Source organism: Triticum aestivum, chromosome 2B, assembly GCF_018294505.1.
Source record: "Triticum aestivum cultivar Chinese Spring chromosome 2B, IWGSC CS RefSeq v2.1, whole genome shotgun sequence".
Lineage (NCBI taxonomy): Eukaryota > Viridiplantae > Streptophyta > Magnoliopsida > Poales > Poaceae > Triticum > Triticum aestivum.
The window spans coordinates 627,955,104-627,981,411 of NC_057798.1; the positions used below are offsets into that span (position 1 = coordinate 627,955,104).

The following is a 26,308-nucleotide window of genomic DNA, read 5'->3' on the forward strand; positions in this document are numbered from 1 at the left end:
GATGCCAGACAATGAAGTCTTCAAAGGCTTGAAGATTACCTGGAATTTGCATGATTCTGCGAACATCATCTACCGGTATGAATATAGAACTGATTAACTCCTCGTCCCACATATCTGTTATAGGGTCTATCAGTTCACTAACCCGTGTCACAATCGTTTGGCATCTGACAGTGATAATTCTTCTATTCAGACTAGCTAGGTCTCATGGATCATTCCAAATATTGACCATCTCGCCTGTCACGATCCTCCAGATATAACCAAGCTTAAAAGTTTCAAGTCCCTTCAGTATACTCTGCTAGGTGAAAGAAGAACCATTCTTTGGAGTAGCCTGCAAAAGGGTTCCATTAGGGAAATACTTGGCCTTAAGAACTCTCGCACAAAGGGAGTTTGGATTAGCAATAAGTCTCCAACTTTGTTTCGCCAGCATCGCAAGATTAAAGATTGGAGGTCCCTGAATCTCATACCCCCTTCATTTTTTGGATAGCACAATTTCCACCAAGAGAACCAATGCATCTTCCTATGTTCCTCGTCATCACCCCACCAGAACTGAGCAATTAAATCTGTGATCTCCTTACAAATACCCAAAGGTAAGCTAAATAGTGACATAGCAAAAACTACGAAAGCCTGAGCCACATACTTTAATAGAATTTCCTTACAGCCATCGGACAACTGCTTCTCCATCCATCCCCTGAGTCTTTCCTTTATCCTTTCACAAAAGTGTCTAAAACAATCACTCCTATCCGCCCCCACCATGGCAGGCAGGCCAAGATATTTATCAGATAGAGCCTTCGTATCAATATGAAGCAACTGGCAAATCTCAGTCCTAGATACCACAGGTGTATTAGGACTAAAAAATATACTTGATTTTGATAAACTCACCATTTGACATGAACTTTGGTAGTAAGAATCTAGCACATGCTGTAAGGAAGCTGCATTTAGAACATCTGCGCTCATGAGAATTAGAGAGTCATCAGCAAATAAAAGGTGTGATACCGATGGCGCATTTCTGCACACTCTAATTCCCTCGATGCCACCAGCCTCTTCTTCAAACTGCAATAGACTAGAAAGCCCTTCCGCACAAAGGAGAAATAGGTAAAAATATCTGTTTCCTGAGAATTGAATCTCACTTTATACCTCACCGAGTTGACGAACACCATCATCATATCAATCGAATGCTCATGAAAGCCTAGTTTGTGCATCATATCCTTCAGAAAATTCCATTCAACTCGGTCATATGCTTTGTGCATGTCCAGTTTAACCGCACATAATCCCGTTTTCCCCGACCTCTTATTTTTGATCTTATGAATACATTCATATTCTATCAAGATGTTATCCGTAATCATTCTCCCCGGAACAAAAGCACTTTGCGTAGGGGATATAATTTCCGGCAGAATGTTTTTCAAGCGTAGTGCTAACATCTTCGAAACAATTTTATATAGTACATTGCATAAGCTAATAGGACGAAACTGAGTAACTAGTCCAGGGGATTCAATCTTGGGGATCATGACAACTATTGTATCATTCCACTCATCCGGAATTTGCCTGGAATTTATTGCAACCAGTACCTCCTGAGTTATTTCCTCTCCAAGAATATGCCAATACTTTTTGAAAAATATAGCATGCAATCCATCAGGCCCATGTGCCTTCAGATCTCCAATACTATAAACAGCCTTGCGGACATCTTCTGCGGTGAACGGTGCCATCAACATATCATTCATTTGATTTGTGACTTTCGATTGCACCTTAGCTAGCACTTCCGGACTTGTTTGCTGCACTCCTCGTGTGAAAAGGTTAGAAAAATAATTCTGGACATGAGGATTAAGGGCTGCGTTACCTTCTAACCAATTTTCACCTTCACTTTTAAGTTTCTTGATGAAATTTCTTTTCCTTCTAGCTAATGCGAACGTCTGAAAGAACACGGTATTCCGGTCACCGCTAGTTAGCCGGTCGCCCGTGAAAACTGCCTTGCTTGGATCTCCTCTAGTTTCAATAAGTATTCTATTAATTCGTCCAGCTCTTTCTTTTTCTCCTCATTTTCCGCATTCATCGGCCCGGGCATTACTTTTTCCATGTCTCGCTGAGCTTTACGCAAACGATTTTTTGTTTTTTTTAAGACCCGCTGGTCCCAGTCATGAAACTGGGTGTGCATCATATTAAGCTTTTTATAAATAGTCGTTGCCAGTGGATCAGAGCCAACTTTTGCCCAAGCCTCTAGTACCGTCTCATTAAACTTCTCTTCCCGTAACCAGCGAGCGTTAAACTTTTTCTGTTGGCCACTTCCACCTGCAACCGGCTGGGAATAATATTCTGTATTAACTAACAATGACCGGTGGTCTGAATGGTTAAATTACAGGTTCTCTAATGCCGCCTGTGGGAACAAGCTTGACCAAGCCTCATTGACTAATCCTCTATCGAGTCTTTCTCTGGTCCTTCCTAAATGGGTCTCCCACAAAACCCGTGTCACACAAATTACAGTCATCAATAACTTGTTGGAAGGCCTGCATGTACTGCTGGGGTTTCGGATAACCCCCCCCCCCCCCCCCCCCCCCTCTTTCTCATGCAAAAATTGTATCTCATTAAGATCACCAATTAGAAGCCACGGCAGATCATAACTATGCTGTTGGCAAAAAAATTGGCGTACACATGACCAGGACACAATATGAAACGAATTAGTATAAGATGTCATATGGGACCAGGCTCACGTGGACCATGGTTCTTCTGCTACTTGTAACGGCACGTGTTGCACACGTCGAATATTACAAATGGAAATGCTCGTCTGTTTGGTGGTTGCCTTCGTGTCCACCTCTCGATCGGGCGCTGGTCTGAACGAAGGAGGCGTAAACGTAGATGGTTTAGCGCCTCATTCTGGTCAAGCTCCGTCACTGCAGCAGAACAACTCCAGAGCAAAAGGAAAGCAGCCAAGTTGTACTCTGCAATCCAGTACGGGTAGTATGACCCGGCGGCTGCTCCTGCTGCTCTGCCAGCTCGCCCTCGCCGCCGCAGCCTCCAGCTCCAAGGTGGTGACCAGCCTCCCCGGGTTCCAGGGGCGCCTCCCCTTCCACCTCGAGACCGGGTACCCATTTCTCGCTTTCTTCACTGGTGGAAAAACAGGCTTCCGTCCAGCCCCATAAGTCGCGAAGCTGTAGGAACCGCGACTAATGGGACCTTTAGTCGCGGTTCTGGAGGTGAACCGCGACCAAAGGCCTGGGCCCAAGGCGCTCGGTGGCCAGCTGGCGCACGTGAGGGTCTTTAGTCGCGGTTGGCCAGGACAACCGCGACTAAAGGCCTTCGGGCACCTTTAGTCACGGTTTGCCAGGCCAACCGCAACTAAAGCTCCTCCCCTATATATACCCATCCAGCAGCCAACACTTAGCCATTTGGAGCCATTCTCTTCACAAGTGGGTGTAGGTTTGCTTTTGGTTCCTCTTATGCACATAAGGTGTTTGATGAAATGCCCCAAGAGTATGAAACAAACATGACATGAAGTGTTGGAGCCACACTCCTCGATCGCGGTTAGCAACTTGATGAACCTTTGATGTGTCATTGATAAAATATGCATGTGTGCAGTTCATTGTTTAATTTATATTGTTTGTAGCTAGTTAGTTTAACAAATGCATGATGGTTAATTATATATTTTATATTATAATAATGCAGATGAATCGGCAATAGATGTACGGTAACCGACTCTCCGGCGAGTTCACTACGGGTTTGAAAGATTTCGTCGTAGTGGCTAATGCGAACAAGTAGGGGGGTTTTGTTATCTGTCCATGTGTTATCTGTAAGAATCAGAAGGGTTACTCTTCCTCAAGAGATGTTCACATGCATCTGCTTCGGCACGGTTTCATGCCAAGCTATAATTGTTGGACCAAGCATGGAGAAAGAGGGGTTATAATGGAAGAAGATGAAGAAGGGGATGATTTCATCGATGAAAGCTATCTTGCTCATTTCGGTGATACTTTCATGGAGGATGCTGAAGGTGAAGGGGAAGGTGAAGAAGAGGCACGTGATGATCCCGTTGATGATCTTGGTCGGACCATTGCTGATGCACGGAGACGCTGCGAAACTGAAAAGGAGAGGGAGAATTTGGATCGCATGTTAGAGGATCGCATGTTAGAGGATCACAGAAAGGCGATGTACCCCGGATGCGATGATGGTCTGAAAAAGCTGGGCTGCACACTGGATTTGCTGAAATGAAAGGCAGAGGCAGGTGTAGCTGACTCGGCATTTGAAAACTTGCTGAAAATGTTGAAGAATATGTTTCCAAAGGATAACGAGTTGCCCGCCAGTACGTACGAAGCAAAGAAGGTTGTCTGCCCTCTAGGTTTAGAGGTTCTGAAGATACATGCATGCATCAACGACTGCATCCTCTACCGCGGTGAATACGAGAATTTGAATGAATGCCCGGTATGCACTGCATTGCGTTATAAGATCAGAGGCGATGACCCTGGTGACGATGTTAAGGGCCAGAAACCCAGGAAGAGGGTTCCCGCCAAGGTGATGTGGTATGCTCCTATAATACCACGGTTGAAACGTCTGTTCAGGAACAAAGAGCATGCCAAGTTGTTGCGATGGCACAAAGAGGACCGTAAGTCGGACGGGGAGTTGAGACACACCGCAGATGGAACGCAATGGAGAAAGATCGACAGATGGTTCAAAGATTTTGCAGCTGACGCAAGGAACATAAGATTTGCTCTAAGTACGGATGGCATGAATCCTTTTGGCGAGCAGAGCTCCAGCCATAGCACCTGGCCCGTGACTCTATGCATCTACAACCTTCCTCCTTGGTTGTGCATGAAGCGGAAGTTCATTATGATGCCAGTGCTCATCCAAGGTCCGAAGCAACCCGGCAACGACATCGATGTGTACCTAAGGCCATTAGTTGATGAACTTTTACAGCTGTGGGGTGGTGTCCATGTGTGGGATGAGCACAAACAAGAGGAATTTGACCTACGAGCGTTGCTTTTCGTAACCATCAACGATTGGCCTGCTCTTAGTAACCTTTCGGGACTGTCAAATAAGGGATACAATGCATGCACGCACTGCTTACATGAGACTGAAAGTGTACATTTGCCAAATTGTAAGAAGAACGTGTACCTTGGGCATCGTCGATTTCTTCCGAAAATTTATCCAGTAAGAAAGAAAGGCAAGCATTACAACGGCAAGGCAGATCACCGGCCGAAGCCTGCGGAACGCACTGGTGCTGAGGTATTTGATATGGTCAAGGATTTGAAAGTCATCTTTGGAAAGGGTCCTGGCGGACAATCAGTTCCGAAGGGAGCTGACGGGCACGCAGCCATGTGGAAGAAGAAATCTATATTCTGGGAGCTAGAATATTGGAAAGTCCTAGATGTCCGCTCTGCAATCGACGTGATGCACGTTACGAAGAATATTTGCGTGAACCTCCTAAGCTTCTTGGGCGTGTATGGGAAGACAAATGATACAAAGGAAGCACGGCAGGACCAGCAACGTTTGAAAGACCCTGATGACCGGCATCCGGAATGGTTTCAAGGTCGTGCCAGCTACGCTCTGACCAAAGAAGAGAAGGTCATCTTTTTGAATGCCTGAGCAGTATGAAGGTCCCGTCTGGATTCTCGTCCAATATAAAGGGAATAATAAACATGGCGGAGAAAAAGTTCCAAAACCTGAAGTCTCACGACTGCCACGTGATTATGACGCAATTGCTTCCGATTGCTTTGAGGGGGCTCCTGCCGGAAAATGTTCGATTAGCCATTGTGAAGCTATGTGCATTCCTCAATGCAATCTCTCAGAAGGTAATCAATCCAGAAGTTCTACCATGGTTACAGAACGATGTGATCCAATGTCTTGTCAGTTTCGAGTTGGTGTTCCCGCCATCCTTCTTCAATATTATGACGCACCTCCTGGTTCACCTAGTCGAAGAGATTTTCGTTCTCGGTCCTGTATTTCTACACAATATGTTCCCCTTCGAGAGGTTCATGGGAGTATTAAAGAAATATGTTCGTAACCGTGCTAGGCCAGAAGGAAGCATCGCCAAGGGCTATGGAAATGAGGAGGTAATTGAGTTTTGTGTTGACTTTGTTCCTGACCTTAAGCCGATTGGTCTTCCTCGATCGCGGCACGAGGGGAGACTAAGTGGAAAAGGCACGATCGGAAGGAAATCAACGATATGTATGGACGGCCATTCTCTGACTGAAGCACACCACACTGTACTGACCAATTCCAGCTTGGTGGCTCCGTACTTTGAGAAACACAAAATATTTTACGCTCGGACAACCCGGGGAAGCCTGAATCCTGGATTAGGAAGGCCCACATGGAGACTTTCGGCAGTTGGTTGAGAAAACATTTAATGAATGACAATGATGTTGTAGATCAGCTGTACATGTTGGCCAAGACACCATCTTCGACTATAACGACTTTCCAAGGGTACGAGATAAATGGGAATACATTTTACACGATCGCCCAAGATAAAAAGAGCACCAACCAAAACAGTGGTGTCCGCTTTGATGCAGCAACCGAGAATGGGCAAAAGGTCACATATTATGGTTACATAGAGGAGATATGGGAACTTGACTATGGACCCTCCTTTAAGGTCCCTTTGTTCCGGTGCAAATGGTTCAAGCTAACAGGAGGTGGGGTAAAGGTGGACCAGCAATACGGAATGACAATGGTGGATTTCAACAATCTTGGTTACCTTGACGAACCATTCGTCCTAGCGAAAGATGTCGCTCAGGTTTTCTATGTGAAGGACATGAGTAGCAAACCGAGGAAACGGAAAGATAAGAAAACAATCAGTACATCATGCGATGATCCAAAGCGCCACATTGTTCTTTCAGGGAAAAGAAACATCGTGGGAGTGGAGGACAAGACAGACATGTCAGAAGATTATAATATGTTTGCTGAAATTCCGCCCTTCAAAGTGAACACCGACCCAAGCATTAAGTTAAATGATGAGGATGCTCCATGGATACGGCACAATTGTAAGCAAGCAGGGACACAAGGGAAGAAATGATGTGTAATAATTTATTGTACCAAACTTTGTTGAATGGATCATGTGAATTATATTACCCGTGATGTGTTTGGTGTCCATTTTCGAATGATTCGAGATACCACTGATGATACATGAAATTAAACAGAAAACAATACAAATTAAAAAGAAAACAATACAAATTAAACAGAAAACAATACAAATTAAAAAGAAAACAATACAAATTAAACAGAAAACAGGTTTGGGGGGGCCGTCGCCCTCGCCCACCGCGCTGCTCATCCGGGCCGCCGACCGTCCGTCCCGGCCGCCGTGCTGCTCATCCAGGCCGCCGCCTGTCCGACCCCGGCCGCCGCGCTGCTCATCCGGGCCGCCGCCCGTCTGTCCCGCTGCTCATCCAGGCCGCCGCCCGTCCGTCCCCGGCGGGACGACGTGCACGCGCAGGCGTGGGAGCCCGCTGCCAGCTACGCCCGCGAGACGGAGCGCCTCTCCGCCAAGGAGTCCCTCCTCGCCGTGAGCTTCTCCCACCTCGTCCCCTGTTCCCCTTCCTTGCAGGACGAATGGATAGTTGGCTACAGCCGGCAAAAAAAATTGAAAACACAAACAATTTTCTGAAACTCCGGAACAAAATTTGAAAACACGAACAAATTTGTGAAAATCGAACATTTTTTGAAAATATGAACATTTTTGAAAAATAGAACATTTTTTAAAAGGAGAACATTTTTTAAAAAGAAAAAGAAAAAGAACAATAAACAAAAAAGAAAAGAAAAACGAAACAGAAAAAGAAAGGAAAAGAAATGAAAATAAAAAAAGGGTTGGGAACCCTCGTAGGTGCGTTCGCTCGACAGTTTGACGCAGACAGCGTCATATAGGAAATTCCAACGTATCCTAATCACTGTTTCAGCGTCGGCTACAACGGGCCGGTACATTAGCAGCAGTACAGCCGCGGAGGCTGCAACTGCAGCCCGGCTAAGACCCAGGCTCGGCCATATCCAGCCCTGTGTGACGCTCTTTGCATCAAAAAGTCGACGCGTCTCACAGGACGTAGCTCACCTGGGCCGGCCCATTTTGGGTTCCCGACATGACAAATTGGAATTTCCTCCCTCTCCGTGACGCCGTCGTCTGCCGCCCCGTCTCGCGCTCTACCGCGACACCCTCTCCCACCCCTTCCTCGCCCCCTCCTTTTGCCACCGCCCTTTCGCCACCGCCACCGCCACCGCCCCCCTTCTTTACTTAATTAATTTGTTTTTACTACATGTTTTCAGGACTGACATAATGGCGGACGATAGAGCTGACCCGATTATGGACAACTATGATCCGGACGGTGAAGCACATATGTTCGGCATCATAAACGGCGATATTCTATATGTGCCGACCGGAGAAGAAGAAGATGATATCTCTTCTTATCTGAACCTTGACGGTGAAGATGAAGGGCGCCGTCAGCAAGATGATGCCGAACAAACGTCGATAAACGACGATCTTCAAATGGAAGTAGCAACCACCTCCGGCGCCGAGGTATATATATACATTGAGCCTCTGGTGATACAAACTAACTGATTTGAATAAATATGTGTGTACTAACGCGCGCGACTCTCTTTCTTATTTTAGCCCTCGGCCGGATCGTCGAAACAATCGAGTACGTCGTCAAAGCGTGGCGCAACCAAGACGATGAAACAAGGAGAAACATGCACCATCGAGGTTGTCGACAGTGCAACCGGCAGGCCGCTGGAGCCCCGCAAGAACGCCACCAAGTTTGTCAGCCAATGCGGAGCCATTGTTAGAGACAACGTCTCGATCACCGTCCAGGAGTGGAATGAGCCAAAGAAGGCACAAATTGATGGTTTCACTTTTGTCGATAAGAGAACAAAAAAAGATTGCTTCAAGAAGCTTATGGAACATTTCGTTCTACCTCCGGAATACAACAAATTCGATGAGGAGGGTAACAAGATTGAGGAAAACAAGGAGAGGAGGAGGCTAGTCAAACAGTTCGCTCTTCATAAGATGGCCGACGCATTCCGGAAATTCAAGCAAAATCTAGCCCATGACTTTGTCAAGCAGAACAAGACTCCGGATTTCAAAGGACAATATGAGAAACTGAAACATGATTGGCCAGAATTTGTGAAGCAAAAGAAATCGGAGCAGTTCATTCAAATATCGAAAAAAATAAGGAAAATGCGGCTAAGAAGGAGTACAATCATGTTATGGGGCCAGGAGGGTATCGCATTTGGGTGCCTAGGTTGGAGAAGATGGAGAACGAGCTGAGGGCGCGAGGAATCCGTCCAGGTACGGAGGGATGGGACCCAAGGGCCAAAAGCTGGTGGTACGGGCATGGGGGAACGCTGAACCCGGAGACAGGGGAGTGTGTTTACCGGGGCAAATTAATTAAACCCACCCAAGCCCTTATTAACGCAATGAGGGATGCTCAACAGGGGAAGATCAAGTTCAACAGAGAGAACGACGCGCTGACAAAAGCCCTCGGGAATCCTGAACACGGAGGACGTGTACGAGGCATGGGGCACATTCCGTGGAAAATAGGGTTCCCCCAGAACGATGACCCGTACGGTTACAGAAGCCGTAAGAGAAAGATGGATCGGGAAGCAGATGTTGTGGCGCGGTTGGCATCGGAAATGGATGTGATGAAGAAAACCATGAGTGTACTAGTAGCCGAAAGAGATGCAGCTCGGGTGCAGCATGAAGATCATCCAGCGGATCTCGGAAGCCAGCAGCGGAGAAGCAGCGTGGCTTCCACGGAGGCCCCACCGGCTGGTGCAGATGCACCGACGATCGAAATTACTGCACCGGAGCCTCTGGTGGTCGAAATTACTGCACCGGAGCCTCTGGTGGTCGAAATTACTTCACCGGAGCCTCCTCGCTACCCCGTGGACGATATAAAGGAGATGAAAGAATGTCATCTGTATTATCCTATCGGGAACATGTCCATGAAGGTAGCCATCGGCAGTGCTTTACCATGTTTACCTGGAGCACTCCACCACAACAACCCCATTCAAGATGGCTATGCTCGTGTCACGGTGGAGGACATAGTCCAAGGGTTTGAGGACCTGGAGATTGACATTGCTACACCTGAAGGGGAGAAAAGACTTGGAGATGTCAAGCGCCATTTCATTCTATGGCAAAAGAAGTTTATCAAGTTTCCAGGCGAGGCGCCAAGGACAACAAGTCCACCCCCCTACGGTGGTGGTGGTGGCGGTGGCGGTGGTGGTGGTGGTGGTGGTGGTGGCGGTTCACCTACACCTCCGTCACGTCAGCCGACGCCGCCCCCCAGTCCACAACGTCCGGCGGGTGATCAGTCGCCGCCCCCCAGTCCTCGTCCGGCGGGTGATCAGACGCCGCCCCCCAATCCACCTCCGGCAAAGAAGCAGAAGCAGTCCTGGATTATTAACCCGGACCCTTATGTACCTAAGACCACAAAGGTACCGGAGCCATCACTGAAGCCTCTCCCCACAAGGCCTTGGGAACGTAGTGCCAAGGAAGTCGACGCGGCCGCGGCTGCTGATTTGGAGAAATGGAAGGCGGACTGCAAGAAGAAAAGAGAGCCCGAGCCCAAGCCAGTATTTTCTGATGAGCAAAAGAAGTGGGCTAAGTCATTTTTGAGCACACCGTCCCAAGCCGCGAAGAATCTGCCTAACGACTATGCACGTGAACTTCGCAGGCAGGCACTCATGTTCAAGGAGAACAAAGAGCGGGAGAAGGCCGAAAGTAAAAAAAGCGGGAAACAAGTTGCCCAGCTCGGGGAACAAAGTAAACAATTGATTGCCCCGCTTATAGTGGAAGCCTTCTGTCCGGATGCCCCCGAGATCATACAAGCTGCGGCAGCACAGGGATTGACTGTAACGAGTGCCAGAGAACAAGCGGCCAACTTAGGTATTACTCTTCGTGAACTGTTAGGCCTTGATGAGGCGCCAGTGAAGGAGGTAGTAATTACATATGTCAAGAATGGGCCTCTCGTCGAGCCTGCGCAGGAAAAGGATCTACCTCCACAAATGAAAGGTCTGCTGAAATGGTACAAGGGTTACATAAAAAATAAAAACGCCAAAGAATATATTTATGCGGAAGTTAGACATGAGCATCACTTCAAACATTACTATGTACAAATTGAACTGAGTGAATTGTTCCAGCTTTTCAATCTGCGCGAGCTCGATAAATCTATCATCAGTTGCTACGTTCTGTAAGTGATTTATTAATTTCTACCCCATCTCGTTCATATTGCCTGCACTATATATATGTCCTAACTATATTGTTGTGTCCGCTATTATACATGCAGAATGAAGATTAAGGAATGCAGAGTAAGGAACATCCATGATATTGGGTTCATTGACCCACACATCGTTAATGGACATGTGTTGGAGCGTTACCCCGCCGACGTGGAGGCAGACCTGTGGCAGTTTCTTACAAAGCAGGAACTCAAAAGTGATATTCTATTTCCTTACCATTTTGAGTGAGTGTTTCTGTCTTGAGCACATTCTCTTTTGTTTACTCCATGCATGGTATGTGGCCGGCTAATCGATGAGTTATGCATGACGTACTGTGTATGTATCGTGTCCGCAGGTTCCACTGGATTCTGCTAGTAATTAAAGTTAACACCTCAGAATGTCTCGTCCACGACTCTGTGAATATGGATCCAAAGCTTTGGGGCGGCATGAGAAGAATGCTGCAGAAGTAATTATTTTCATTCATTTGCGCTCTATATCGATCGGCCTATTTCGTTCATTTCCTAATATCAAGTAACTAATTAATAACTCTCTTGTTCATTTAATTTTCTTTGCCTCGTAGGGTTTGGAGACGGTTCGTAGATACAAAGGTCGGTGAATTCAAAAAAGAGCTAGAATTCAAAATGTTAAAGGCTAAGAATGCTGAGGATATTCAGCCACCGGAGACCAATCTATGTGGATACTATGTCTGTGAGATGATCCGGAGATACACCTCTGAGCGGGTTCCGAGTGATACCAATGCTCAGAGGAATAACCTCCGGTGGATGCTTAGTCCAGAAGCTCGCTTCCGACCACTTCAAGAGGAACTAGCTGGATGGTTCAGCAGGGAAGTCCTCCATCCTAAAGGAGAACACTATTACGAGGACGTAGAACTTTATATGCATTAAATCATGTATGGAAACTTGTTCAAAATTGTATATGGTCATCCGATGATATTGAATATATATTGTATATTCCTCTTGAATTCTTTTTGGTTCTAATTTCAAATTTATTTGAAATTGTACATTCATATGCATGTATGTAGTACCGTAGAATATATGAAACTCCTTCAAAATTAAAATAAAGCACAAAAGAAATAAAACAATACAAATTAAACAGAAAACAGGTTTAAGGGGGGGGGGGGCTAAAACCCTAAACCTGCGGCGGCCTTTAGTCGCGGTTGGCCAGAAGAACCGCGACTAAAGGTCCTCCGCCCAGACGGCCACCTGGCGCCCACGTGGACGGGCCTTTAGTCGCGGTTCTTAAGCAACCGCGACTAAAGGGGGGGGGGGGCCTTTAGTCGCGCCCGTTCGGTCGCGGTTGCGCAACCGCGACTAATGGCAGTTGCGAACCGCGACCAAAGGCCCTTTTTCCACCAGTGCTTCTTCAGCTAAGTTTTGTACGCACCATGGCGGTGGGAGAATATAACCGGCTGCTGCTTAAGGTACGTGGAGGTGGACGAGGACAAGGGCACCGAGCTGTTCTACTACTTCGTGGAGTCCGAGGCCGGCGGCGAGGATGACCCTTTCCTCCTCTGGCTCACCGGCGGCGACCACTGCTCCGTACTCAGCGGCCTCGCGTCGAGATCGGTAAGTTTTGTTTGCGTTCTCAACCGATGACTCGCCGTTACTCTCTACTCTGTCATATCATACATGAGATGCGTACACATGCCAACCGCAACTGCAGGTCCATTCAAATTCGTCATAGAACCTTACAATGGCACCATACCGAGCCTGGAAATCAATCCGAACTCATGGTCCAAGGTCGGTCACGTTTATACTCTGCAGTTAACCGTTCAATCCTGATTGCTTTCTTGGCGGTTCAATCCTAATTCCTGCCTTGACGACGCCCATTTGCAGGTGGCACATATCCTCTTCGTTGATTCGCCGGCTGGGGCCGGATTTTCCTTTTCCAAATAACCCGAAGGCTACGATGTTGGGGATGTATCTACCTCACTGCAGCTCCATGAGTTCCTTATCAAGGTGCTACTTAACTGCTTACCAGCTACTCTTATCCATGGATTTGTTACGATGCATTGACTGGCTATATCTTCCTTACTGTGTTGATTCACGTGACCTTGTCCAGTGGATTACGGACCATCCCAAGTTTCTATCGAGTCTTCTCTACATCGGGGGAGACTCTTATGGTGGAAAAATTGTATCATTCATCGCACAAAAGATTTCAGAAGGTACGGGCACTTGCTGTACATTTCCGCCCATCCATTGAGTATGAGTTTATATTTGACTGAATTCGCGGATTTAACAACAAGGTAAACGTGGCAAGCCATTTCAAAATAAAAAAATAAATAAAGTATTGAACTGTGCTAACGTCCAATCCACATGGCTAGTGGTTTTTCTGATTTTTGGCTACACAATATAAAAAGAAAATAAAAGTGCTAGAAAGGGCTTGAACCCAGGTCAATTAATTAGACTTTGCACCCAATAACCAACTAAGCCATCTTTAGTTATTGTCTATTGTATACAGACAAAGTTACCTGAACCTTTCTTTTTTCTGTCATATCAACGATAAAAACCTTTTTTTTTTGCTTGGTAACTTTGGCATGATCTGCGTGATAACTATGACTTGAGCAACATGATAACTATACTATGATAAGCCTGATAACTATAATATGAGAAGGTTAATGACTATACCATGAGTAGCATGATAACTTTAGCATGGGGTAGTGGTAACTTCACACTGGGGTATGTTTCGACAAAAAAAAGTTATCGAGACATGTTTCAGTAATGTTTTTCACATGGGTAAAAAGTTGTCAATGTGTTGTATGTAAGTTATCGGGTGTCCGGTGCATAAACTACCATGCTATTTGCACTAGGTTATCAGAGCATGTTTCTAGAACTTTTCGCCCAAGGTGAAAAGTTATCAATGCGTTTATATGTAAGTTATCAGGTTAATTGTACGTAAGTTATCATCTTATTTACACAAAAGTTACCGGGGTATATTTTAACAACTTTTTCACCTTGGATAGTCAAAAAATTTATTTGAACTTGTCAGGAGCCAAGTAGTGGGTGAGTTGGTGACGGGGGGATAGACCCTGGGTAGCCTCATCTGCACCTTAGCAGATTTAAAGACATCGGGGCTAGCCCAGCCCCTTAGTCTAACTGGTCGCAAGCCGGTTCCCATGGCCGGCTGGAGCCGACATGCCGCCTCGTAGAAGGCGGCGAGGGCATGGGCCGGCTCCTAGCAGGCGGCCCATCGCCACCTCAAAGTCTGCACCCACCTGCTACGACAAGACATGGCATGGCAACAGTGCTCCCTGCCATCCTCGAAATCCGGAAGGAACGTGGCCACAGTGCAGACGTACTAGGCGGACATCCCCCGCCTGGCACGACACTGTAGCCATGGCCAACGAGAAGCCCAGGAAAGACGGCTCCTTGATCGGATGGTAGCCATGGCCAACGAGAAGCCGGCCATGCCGACTGATCCCAAGGAAGCTGAAGCAGGGGCCTCATTCTAGCCGGCCAAAGAGACCAAGCAGATCCCCTTGGATCCAGACCATCCGGAGAGGTTTGCTGTTATGGGCACTAGCCTTGACAACAAATAGGAAGGCGAGCTCGTCGATTTCCTCCATGAGAATCAAGACATCTTTGCATGGTCCCCCAAAGACATGCCTGTCAGAAGAAAAGAAAAGGATCGTTGGAGAAGAAGTCACCCGACTACCAGCAGCCGGATTCATTATGGAAGTGTTCCACCGGACTGGCTTGCCAACCTGGTTCTTGTGTTGAAGAAGAACAACAAGTGGCATATGTGCATTGACTATACCAGACTCAACAAAGCCTGCCCCAAAGATCCATTCGCTCTACCGCGAATAGACCAAGTGATCGACTCCACAGCTGGATGTGAGCTATTGTCTTTCCTTGATGCCTATTCCGGCTACCACCAGATCAAGCTAGATCCGGCTGATCGACTGAAGACCGCCTTCATCACACCATTTGGTGCATTCTGCTACATCACCATGACGTTCGGCTTGAGGAACGCCGACGCCACCTTCCAATGCTGCATGCAGAAGTTCTTGCTGAAGCAACTCTGATGCAATGCCCATGTTTACGTGGACGACATTGTGGTGAAGACGGAAAAGCGTGGCACCCTCATGGAGGACTTGAAGGAGACCTTTGAAAATCTGCGCCGCTTTAACATCAAGCTCAATCCGGAGAAATGTGTCTTCGGCGGGCCAGCGGGCCAGCTCCTGGGCTTCCTTGTCTCAGAACGCGGCATCGAGTGCAACCCCGTGAAGATCAAGGCCATCGAGAGGATGGAGAAGCCCACCAAGCTGCGTGATGTACAGAAGTTCACCGGGTGCTGGCATCCCTCAGCCGCTTCATCAGTCGGCTGGGCGAAAAGGCACTCCCTCTGTACCAGCTCATGAAGAAAACCAGTTGCTTCAAGTGGAACGACCAGGCGGACGCCGCCTTCCTCCAACTCAAGCAAATGATGTCAACGCCGCCTATCCTGGCGGCCCTGGTTGCTAAAGAGCCTATGCTCCTCTACATCGCCGCCACCAATAGAGTTATCAGCACGGTGATCGTTGTCGAGCGCCTAGAAGCCGGCAAGGCACAGTCGGTCCAGAGGCCAGTATATTACTTGAGCGAGGTCCTATCGGCCTCCAAGAAGAATTACCCCCACTACTAGAAGATGTGCTACGGCATGTACTTTGCCGCCAAGAAGCTGAAGCAGTACTTTCAAGAGCACTCCATCACAGTCGTCTGCACTGCTCCCCTTGCTGAGATAATAGGCAATAGAGATGCCTCGGGCCAGGTGGCCAAGTGGGCCATCGAGCTGGCTCCGCATACCATCTTGTACCAGCCCCGCATCGCCATCAAGTCCCAAGCACTGGCCGACTTCCTCGTTGACTGGGCCGAGTCCCAGTACCTGCCGCCAGCTCCGGACTCTACGCACTGGCGGATGCACTTTGATGGCTCCAAGATGCGCACCAGTCTGGGAGCCAGCATCGTTCTCACCTCTCTCAAAGGAGATAAGCTGAAGTACATGCTTCCACTTTGCCGCCTCCAACAACATAGCCGAGTATGAAGCGCTCATCTTTGGGCTCTGACTGGCCAAAGAAATCGGCATTCACCGCATCCTCTGCTATGGCGACTCGGACTTGGTGGTCCAGCAGTCGTCCGACGACTGGGACGCCAAGGATGCCAACGTGGCAAGCTATCGCTTCCTCATTCAGCAGATGAGCGGCCAATTCGACGGTTGTGAGTTCATCCATGTGCCACGGGCCGACAACGATGCAGCAGATGCTCTCGCCTGCGTCGACTCTACCCGGCAAGCTATACCATCTGGCGCTCCCTCGAGCGCCTCCGCAAGCCGTCCATCAAGCCTCCACCAGAATCCGACTCCATCTTCGTGCTGACTGCCCCAGGAGGAGCCGGATCCGGCTTGGGGACTTCAGCGGCCAGCGCGAGGACTTCACCAAGCGGCCCGGAGGCTGCAACACCAGCACCCAGCCCAGCGCTCCCAACAGGCGGCCCGGGGGCTGCTGCAGTCGGCCAGGGGACTTCATCAAAGCCATCCGGAGCGGCCGACTCCAACCCGCCGCCTCCCAACCCGGCCCCCGTCGTACCAGTCACCGTGTTCACAGTGGTGACGACCGCATCTTGGGCACAACCCATCCACGACTACTTGGTCAGCCGCGTGCTGCCAACCGACCAGGTGCTAGCCAGGAAGATCCAGTGCAGAGCAGGTGCCTACACCATTGACAATCAAGAGCTTGCAAGGCGGAGTGTGACTAGCGTCCACCAATGATGCGTGGAACCAGAGAAAGGCAAGGAGATCCTTAGAGATATACATCAAGGCGAATGTGGCAACCATTCCGCCTCCAGATCCCTCGTGGCCAAAGCTTTCCGCCACAGCTTCTCCAGATCCCTCCGGTACGTCGTCTTCGTCCTCATTGAACTTGTCGTCGTCATCGCCCTCATTGCTGGAGGTGATTTCCTCCGTCGGGTCCTCCTCGCGCGTTGGGTCCAACCTAAACCATCTCGGCGTCACCACATTGTCGCAGGCATCCAAGTCAGGGACGAAGACGACAATGTTGGTGTAGTCGGTGAGTGTCGCCGTGCGCCGGGTGAGCTCAAGGCCCGCCTCAACCAGCTTGTCTGCAGCCTCCAGCCGGAAGGTGGCTAGTTGGGTCAAGTCCAAGTTGGGATACCGCGCCTTGGCGAACTCCAGGGCCGTCCGAGCACCCCGCCCGAGCCGCGGCGCCCTTCCAATCCTCGAAGCGATCGACTGCAGCCTCCAGCCACTCGGCGGTCCAGCTAGGGGTGCGTGGGATCCGAGCGCCTGGCCAGAGGGATGCCAGCACCACAGCACCGGCGCGTTGTAGACGGCAGATTATCTGATGGGTCGGCTGCAGGCGCGTCTTGATGGCCAGGAACTGCTCGCCGAGGTTACGGGCCGTGTTGGGCGCGATGTCCACGCCTGCCACCCTTCGCGCGCCGCGCCTCGATGGCCTGGGTGATGGCGACGGAGTAGCCCGGGAAGTACTGAGCAGGAAAAAGATCAAAGTATGAGAAGGTTGAAGCCAGCTCCCGGTGTAGTCGACAGCCACTCAAGAAGAAGAGAACAACTTACTGTCGACCAAGTCCTCGATCTCCCCATAGCCGGCGTTTAGTAACTTCTCCTTCCTGGCCCAGTTCGAGCGTTGAGTCTCGAACCCGGCCTTGAGGAGTTCCTCGTCGTCCTTCAGCTGCTGGATCTCCGCCTTGTGCCACTCCACTTGGTCGGCCAGCTCTTTGTTCAGGCGTTCGCACTCCTGCGTTGCCTGGCTGCACTCTAGATCCTTGGCGCGGAGCTCGGTCTCGACCTCGCCTAAGTGCTGCTGCAGTGCAACAACCACTTCTGCAAAGATAAAAAAGAAGACGTCAACATCAAAAGAAAAAGGTAGTTGCCGGAAGATCCGTCCCGACTTCTCAATAGTCGACCCGAATCTCGAGGGCTGCACCCAGCGGGTGTGCTGACGCGCCCGTGTGAGAAGAAAGGCGGAATGTTGAAGTCGTCGGTTCGCTTAGCCAGCTCCTTGACGTGGGAGTTGTAGGCGGCTGCGCGGAGGTTTTGGTAGTCCTGCAGCAAGGACAAAAGAAGAAAAGAAAAACAAGATTAGCACTCAGAACTCACTTTAAAGTTTCGAGCCCCCTGCTCAAAAGTCGGCCCAGAACTCGAGGGCTACACCCAGTGGGTGCGCTGGCGCACACCCACGGAAGATTGCAGGAAGATAAAGACAAAAAGCAAGCATGTACCTGAACGACCGCTAGCAACGTCAGGAACTCCTGCACGCACTACTGGAGGGCGGCGCCTTGGGAGGCAAGCTGGGTCTGGACGTCCTTCACGGACATGTTCAAGATGCCACCACCACCGCCAGATGCCCAGTCCGCTATGTTGGCACTGGTGGCCTCAACATCAGGCATCGGCGAGTTGGAGGCTCTGACCTCCATCAGCCATGGTTCCGAGCTTGCCTTCACCGGGCGTTGGCGCACTGGGATGCGGACCATGGGAAGCGGCCCCACCGTCAGCTGGTCGTCAGACGACACCGCCTATGGCCCCTCAGGCTGGCCGACCTGTGCGTCGGCAGTCGGCGGGGCAGAACCACCTCTTCCCCAAGCCTGGGGCTACCTCCTTCCTTCTTCACGGCCGGTTGGACAACGCCAGCTCCGCCAGCCGAGTCCGGGACCTCCGGCGCAGGCGGCTCCGGGTGCTGAGAGTCGACGGGCCCGGAGGCCTGACCGCAGGACGCCTTTGCCTCCTACACTTTGGTGGCCACGCCCGCCTGCTCCTTGTTCGCCGCCTCGGCCGCAGCATCGGCCTCCGCCTACGCCGCCCTGGCCGCCTCCTCTCGCTCCTCACGCGCCTCCCGCGCATTTCTCTCTGTGGCCTCCTGGAGGTCGGCAAGCGAGTCCACGCGGCGGGGGGCTGCAGGGTTACCGGCCGCCCCAACCACCAAAGCAGCTGGGGGCCGCTAGAGAAACAGTGGGGCCCTATTCAAGCAAGAAGGAAAAGAGCATTAAAGAAACGAGCAAAGAAGAAACAAATGAAAAACAATAGAAGGAGAATCAAAAGTACTCACGCAGACACCACCGGGCACGGCTTCAAGACCCTCTGGTACTAGGCCGTCCTCGCAGCAGCCTCTTGTCGCTTGGTCGCGGCGGCCAAGGTCTTCGGCTTCTTGGGCCGGCTGCCATAGAGCCCGCCCTCAGCCCGGCGCTTCGGCGCGCCTGCTGCCGCAGTCGGCACGGCCGAAGAGCTGGCGCCGCCCTATCAGTGTGGCGGGCGCGGCGCGGTTCGTTGTCTTCTGCATCGTTGTCCGACCACTCTTGGAGGCTGCCTCCGGAGAAGCCGCCTGCTTCCCCTCCACCACCGCCTGTGGCATCATCCTCCTCCATGGCGGCCGCCCCCAAGTTGGGGTCGCCCTCGTCGCTCACCGACCGGTCCGGCAGGAACACCTCGCCCGGAGCTAGTTGGATGGCCGTCTGGCCCGGGAAGTACTACAACAAGGCCGACTGCTTAGGCGGCGGGAAGAACTCGGACCAGAAAAAGATAAAATGAAAGAGAAGCGAGGGACTTACTGTAGGCGGCGGGTTGGCCCGGCTGTATGGCGGCTTGCCGAATTGCCACTCCGACTCCGACAGCTTGTAGTCGGAGATGTGGTTCACCAGCCGAATGATCTCCAAGACCAGCATCTCCTTGGTGGACATCCGGGACGGATCCCGGCGCCCACTCATGGCGCTGATGATGTGGGGCCGACCTTGGAGAGGCAGTACTCGGCGCTCCATGAAGGCGGCCAGCAAATCAGAAGGCTTGAGGCGCTCCGAGTCGATCATCACCTGGAGCCTGGCGAGGGTGCTGGTGGAGGGGATCAACAGAGTCTTCAACCGGAAGCTCCAGTTGGCGCGGGGCTCGGCAGGCAGGCCGACTGCATAAGCTGGCAAGTTAACGTAGTTCCGCGCCAAGTTGAGGTTCTCGACGTGGAAGTACGACCGCTGCCACAGTTTGGCTGACTGCAGCAGGGCAGTGACCGGGAAGTGAGGCCCGCCTCTAGTCCTGGTGCACCGCACCGCGATGCAGGCTCCGCACTGCGCCGCCTCGCCCTTGGTGGCGGTGCCGAGCTTGAGGTAGAAGAGCTCTGCCCACAGCTCGAGTGTGGGTAGAGTGCCGAGGTAGCCTTCACAGAGCGTGACCAAGGCGGAGAGCAGCACCACCATGTTCGGCGTGAGGTCATGGGGCTGCACTCCGTAGAAATCCATTAGCGAGCGGAGGAACCCGCTGGCCGGAAGGCCGTAGCCGCGAAGAAAATGCGACCGAAAGATGACGTACTCGCCATCCTTCGGTGCCGGAGAGATCTCCCTGACGGGGGGAAGATGCACCTTGACGTCGGTGTGATGAGGAAGGCACCGCATCTCGCGGAGGAACTGGATGTGATCTTCGTCGATGGTGGAGCCGTCCAAGTCACCGGTGATGCCGCTGAGCGCCATGGGCTCTATGCTAGGCAGTGGCGCGAGGCGGCAGCGACAAAGAGAAGGCTCGGTGACAATGAGTCGCGGCAGCACTCCGGCGAGGGAAGAAAGCACAACATCGACGAGGAAGAAGAAGCAAGACAGAGGGAGAGGAGGGTGCGTGTGCGTTCTGCCGCGCCTCTTCCCCCTACTTATAGCCCTACGGTGGCAGAGCCAAGGGGGCGGGACGTGGGGAGCGTGGGATTAACTGCGCCTACTCCCTCACAACCCTGCAACTTCCGCACCTTAAAGGCGTGTATTAAATCGCCCTGGGAAGAGAAACCATCCGCCCCGACCGCAGCGGATCCACGTGTGTGCCGAGGCCCTGTAGTGGCGAGCCCGGGACTGCAGGGACGTCCCGTTGCGCACGTGGGCTGGTAGGCCGACCTGGCCAACAAGTGTTGGGGAACGTAGTAATTTCAAAAAATTTCCTACGTACGCAAGATCATGGTGATGACATAGCAATGAGAGGGGAGAGTGTTGTCCACGTACCCTCGTAGACCGTAAGCGGAAGCGTTATGACAACGCGGTTGATGTAGTCGTACGTCTTCACGATCCGACCGATCCAAGCACCGAACGTACGGCACCTCCGAGTTCAGCACACGTTTAGCTCGATGACGATCCCCGGGCTCCGATCTAGCAAAGCTTCGGGGATGAGTTCCGTCAGCATGACGGTGTGGTGACGATGATGATGTTCTACCGGCGCAGGGCTTCGCCTAAACTCCGCGACGATATGACCGAGGTGGAATATGGTGGAGGGGGGCACCGCACACGGCTAAGGAACGATCCGTAGATCAACTTGTGTGTTCTGGGGTGCCCCCCTACCCCCGCATATAAAGGAGCAAGGGGGGAGGCCGGCCGGCCCTTGTGGGCGTGCCAAGGAGGAGGAGTCCTCCTCCTAGTAGGAGTAGGACTCCCCCTTTCCTACTCCTACTAGGAGGGGAAAGGAAGGGGGAGAGGGGGAAGGAAAGAGGGGGGGCGCCGCCCCCCCTCCTAGTCCAATTCGGACCAGAGGGAGAGGGGCACGCGGCCCACCCTGGCTGCCCCTCTCTCTGTCCACAAAGGCCCATGTGGCCCATTATCTCTCCACGGGGGGTTCTGGTAACCCTCCGGCACTCCGGTTTTCTCCGAAAACGTCCGGAACACTTCCGGTGTCCGAATATAGTCGTCCAATATATCATTCTTTATGTCTCGACCATTTTGAGACTCCTCGTCATGTCCGTGGTCACATCCGGGACTCCGAACAAACTTCGGTACATCAAAACTTATAAACTCATAATAAAACTGTCATCGTAACGTTAAGCGTGCGGACCCTACGGGTTCGAGAACTATGTAGACATGACCTAGAACTATTCTCGGTCAATAACCAATAGCGGAACCTGGATGCCCATATTGGTTCCTACATATTCTACGAAGATCTTTATCGGTCAAACCGCATAACAACATACGTTGTTCCCTTTGTCATCGGTATGTTACTTGCCCAAGATTCGATCGTCGGTATCTAATACCTAGTTCAATCTCGTTACCGGCAAGTCTCTTTACTCGTTACGTAATGCATCATTCCGTAACTAACTCATTAGCTACATTGCTTGCAAGGCTTATGGTGATGTGCATTACCGAGAGGGCCCAGAGATACCTCTCCGATAATCGGAGTGACAAAACCTAATCTCGAAATACGCTAACCCAACATGTACCTTCGAAGACACCTGTAGTACTCCTTTATAATCACCCATTTACGTTGTGACGTTTGGTAGCGCCCAAAGTGTTCCTCCGGTAAACGGGAGTTGCATAATCTCATAGTTACAGGAACATGTATAAGTCATGAAGAAAGCAATAGCAATATACTAAACGATCAAGTGCTAAGCTAACGGAATGGGTCAAGTCAATCACATTATTCTTCTAATGATGTGATCCCGTTAATCAAATGACAACTCATTTGTCCATGGCTAGGAAACATAACCATCTTTGATAAACGAGCTAGTCAAGTAGAGGCATACTAGTGACACTTTGTTTGTCTATGTTTTCACACATGTATTATGTTTCCGGTTAATACAATTCTAGCATGAATAATAAACATTTATCATGATATAAGGAAATAAATAATAACTTTATTATTGCCTCTAGGGCATATTTCCTTCAGTCTCCCACTTGCACTAGAGTCAATAATCTAGTTCACATCATCATGTGATTCAACACCAATATTCACATCTGTATGTGATTAACACCCATAGTTCACATCGTCATGTGATCAACACCCAAAGGGTTTACTAGAGTCAATAATCTAGTTCACATCGCTATGTGATTAACACCCAAAAGAGTACTAAGGTATGATCATGTTTTGCTCGTGAGAGGAGTTTAGTCAACAGGTCTGTCACATTCAGAGCCGTATGTATTTTGCAAATATTCTATGTCTACAATGCTCTGCATGGAGCTACTCTAGCAGATTGCTCCCACTTTCAATATGTATCCAGATTGAGACTTAGAGTCATCTGGATTGGTGTAAAAGTTTGCACCGATGTAACTTTTACAACGAACTCTTTTATCACCTCCATAATCGAGAAACATCTCCTTAGTCCTTACTAAGGATATTCTTGACCGCTGTCCAGTGATCTACTATTAGATCAAAATTGTATTCCTTTGCCAAACTCAGAGCAAGGTATACAATAGGTCTGGTATACAACATAGCATACTTTATAGAACCTATGACTGAGGCATAGGGAATGACTTTTCATTCTCTTTCTATTTTCTGCCATGGTCGGGTCTTGAGTCTTACTCAACTTCACACATTTGCATCACAGGCAAGAACTCCTTCTTTGACTGTTCCATTTTGAACTATTTCAAAAATTTATCAAGGTATGTACTCATTGAAAAATCTTATCAAGCGTCTTTTGATCTATCTATATAGATCTTGATGCTCAATGTCTAAGCAGCTTCACCAAGGTCTTGCTTTGAAAAACTCTTATTCAAGTATCCTTTCATGCTATCCAGAATTTCTATATCATTTCCAATCAAAAATATGTCATCCACATATAATATTAGAGATGCTACAGAGCTCCCACTCACTTTCTTGTAAATACAGGCTTCTCAAAAAGTCTGTATAAAACCATATGCTTTGATCAACTCATCAAAGCGTATATTCCAACTCCGAGAGGCTTGCACCAGTCCATAAATGGATCGCCGGAGCTTGCACACTTTGTTAGCACCTTTAGGATTGACAAAAACCTTCTGGTTGCATCACATGCAACTCTTCTTTAATAAATCCATTAAGGAATGTAGTTTTGACATCCATTTGCCAGATTTCATAAAATGTGGCAATTGCTAACATGATTCGGACAGACTTAAGCATCGCTACGAGTGAGAAAATCTCATCGTATTCAACACCTTGAACTTGTCAAAAACCTTTTGCAACAAGTCGAGCTTTGTAGATAGTAACACTACTATCAGTGTCCGTCTTCCTCTTGAAGATCCATTTATTTAACATGGCTTGCTGATCATCGAGCAAGTCAATCAAAGTCCATACTTTGTTCTCATACATGGATCATATCTCAGATTTTATGGCCTCAAGCCATTTCGTGGAATCTGGGCTCATCATCGCTTCCTCATAGTTCGTAGGTTCATCATGGTCTAGTAACATGACTTCCAGAACATGATTACCATACCACTCTGGTGCGGATCTTACTCTAGAAGACCTACGAGGTTTGGTAGCAACTTGATCTGAAGTTTCATGATCATCATCATTAACTTCCTCACTAATTGGTGTAGGAATCACTGGAACTGATTTTTGTGATGAACTACTTTCCAATAAGGGAGAAGGTACAATTACCTCATCAAGTTCTACTTTCCTCCACTCACTTCTTTCGAGAGAAACTTCTTCTCTAGAAAGGATCCATCTTAGCAACGAATAAATTGCCTTTGGATCTGTGATAGAAGGTGTACCCAATAGTTACCTTTGGGTATTCTATGAAGACGCACTTCTCCAATTTGGGTTCGAGCTTATCAGGTTGAAAACCTTTTTCATATAAGCATCGCAACTCCAAGTTTTAAGAAACGACAACTTAGGTTTACTGCTAAACCATAGTTCATACGGTGTCGTCTCAACGGATTTAGATGTTGCCCTATTAAACGTGAATGCAGCTGTCTCTAATGCATAACCCCAAAACGATAGTGGTAAACCGATAAGAGACATCACAGATCGCACCATATCTAGTAAAGTACGATTACAACGTTCGGACACACCATTACATTGTGGTGTTCCATATGGCGTGAGTTGCGAAACTATTTCACATTGTTTCAAATGAAGACCAAACTCATAACTCAAATATTCGTCTCCACGATCAGATCGTAGAAACTTTATTTTTCTTGTTACGATGATTTTTCCACTTTACTCTGAAATTCTTTGAACTTTTCAACTATTTCAGACTTATGTTTAATTAAGTAGATATACCCATATCTGCTCAAATCATCTGTGAAGGTTAGAAAATAACGATACTTGCCACAAGCCTTAACACTCATCGGATCGCATACATCGGTATGTATTATTTCCAATAAGTCAGTAGCTCGTTCCATTGTTCCGGAGAACGGAGTTTTAGTCATCTTGCCCAAAAAGCACGGTTCGCAAGCATCAAATGATTCATAACAAGGAGATTCCAAAAATCCATCTTTATGGAGTTTCTTCATGCGCTTTACACCGATATGACCCAAACAGCAGTGCCACAAATAAGTTGCACTATCATTATCAACTTTGCATCTTTTGGCATCAATATTATGAATATGTGTATTACTACGATCGAGATCCAACAAACTATTTTCATTGGGTGTATGACCATCGAAGGTTTTATTCATGTAAATAGAACAACAATTATTCTTTGACTTTAAATGAATAACCGTATCACAATAAACATGATCAAATCATATTCATGCTCAACGCAAACGCCAAATAACATTTATTTAGGTCTAACACTAATCCCGAACGTATAGGGAGTGTGTGATGATGATCATATCAATCTTGGAACCACTTCCAACACACATCATCACTTCACCCTCAACTAGTCTCGGTTTATTCTGTAACTCCTGTTTCGAGTTACTAATATTTAGCAACCGAACAAGTATCAAATACTCAGGGGCTACTATAAACACTAGTAAGGTACACATCAATAACCTGTATATCAAATATACCCTTGTTCACTTTGCCATCCTTCTTATCCACCAAATATTCAGGGCATTTCCACTTCCAGTGACCATTTCCTTTGCAGTGTAAGCACTCAGTTTCAGGCTTTGGTTCAGCTTTGGGCTTCTTCGTGGGAGTGACAACTTGCTTGCCATTCTGCTTGAAGTTCCCTTTCTTTCCCTTTGCCCTTTTCTTGAAACTAGTGGTTTTGTCAATCATCAACACTTGATGCTCTTTTCTTGATTTCTACCTTCGTCGATTTCAGCATCACGAAGAGCTCGGGAATCGTTTTCGTCATCCTTTGCATAATATAGTTCATCACAAAGTTCTACTAACTTGGTGATGGTGACTAGAGAATTCTGTCAATCACTATCTTATCTAGAAGATTAACTTCCACTTGATTCAAGCGATTGTAGTACCGAGACAATCTGAGCACATGCTCACTTGTTGAGCGATTCTCCTC

At 48.9% G+C, this 26,308-nt stretch overlaps 1 pseudogene; it reads left to right on the forward strand.

Annotated features, from left to right (window-relative positions):
- Positions 1-2,951: 2,951 nt before the first annotated feature.
- Positions 2,952-26,308, forward strand: part of LOC123039338 (serine carboxypeptidase-like 19) — a 43,203-nt pseudogene continuing 19,846 nt past the window's right edge.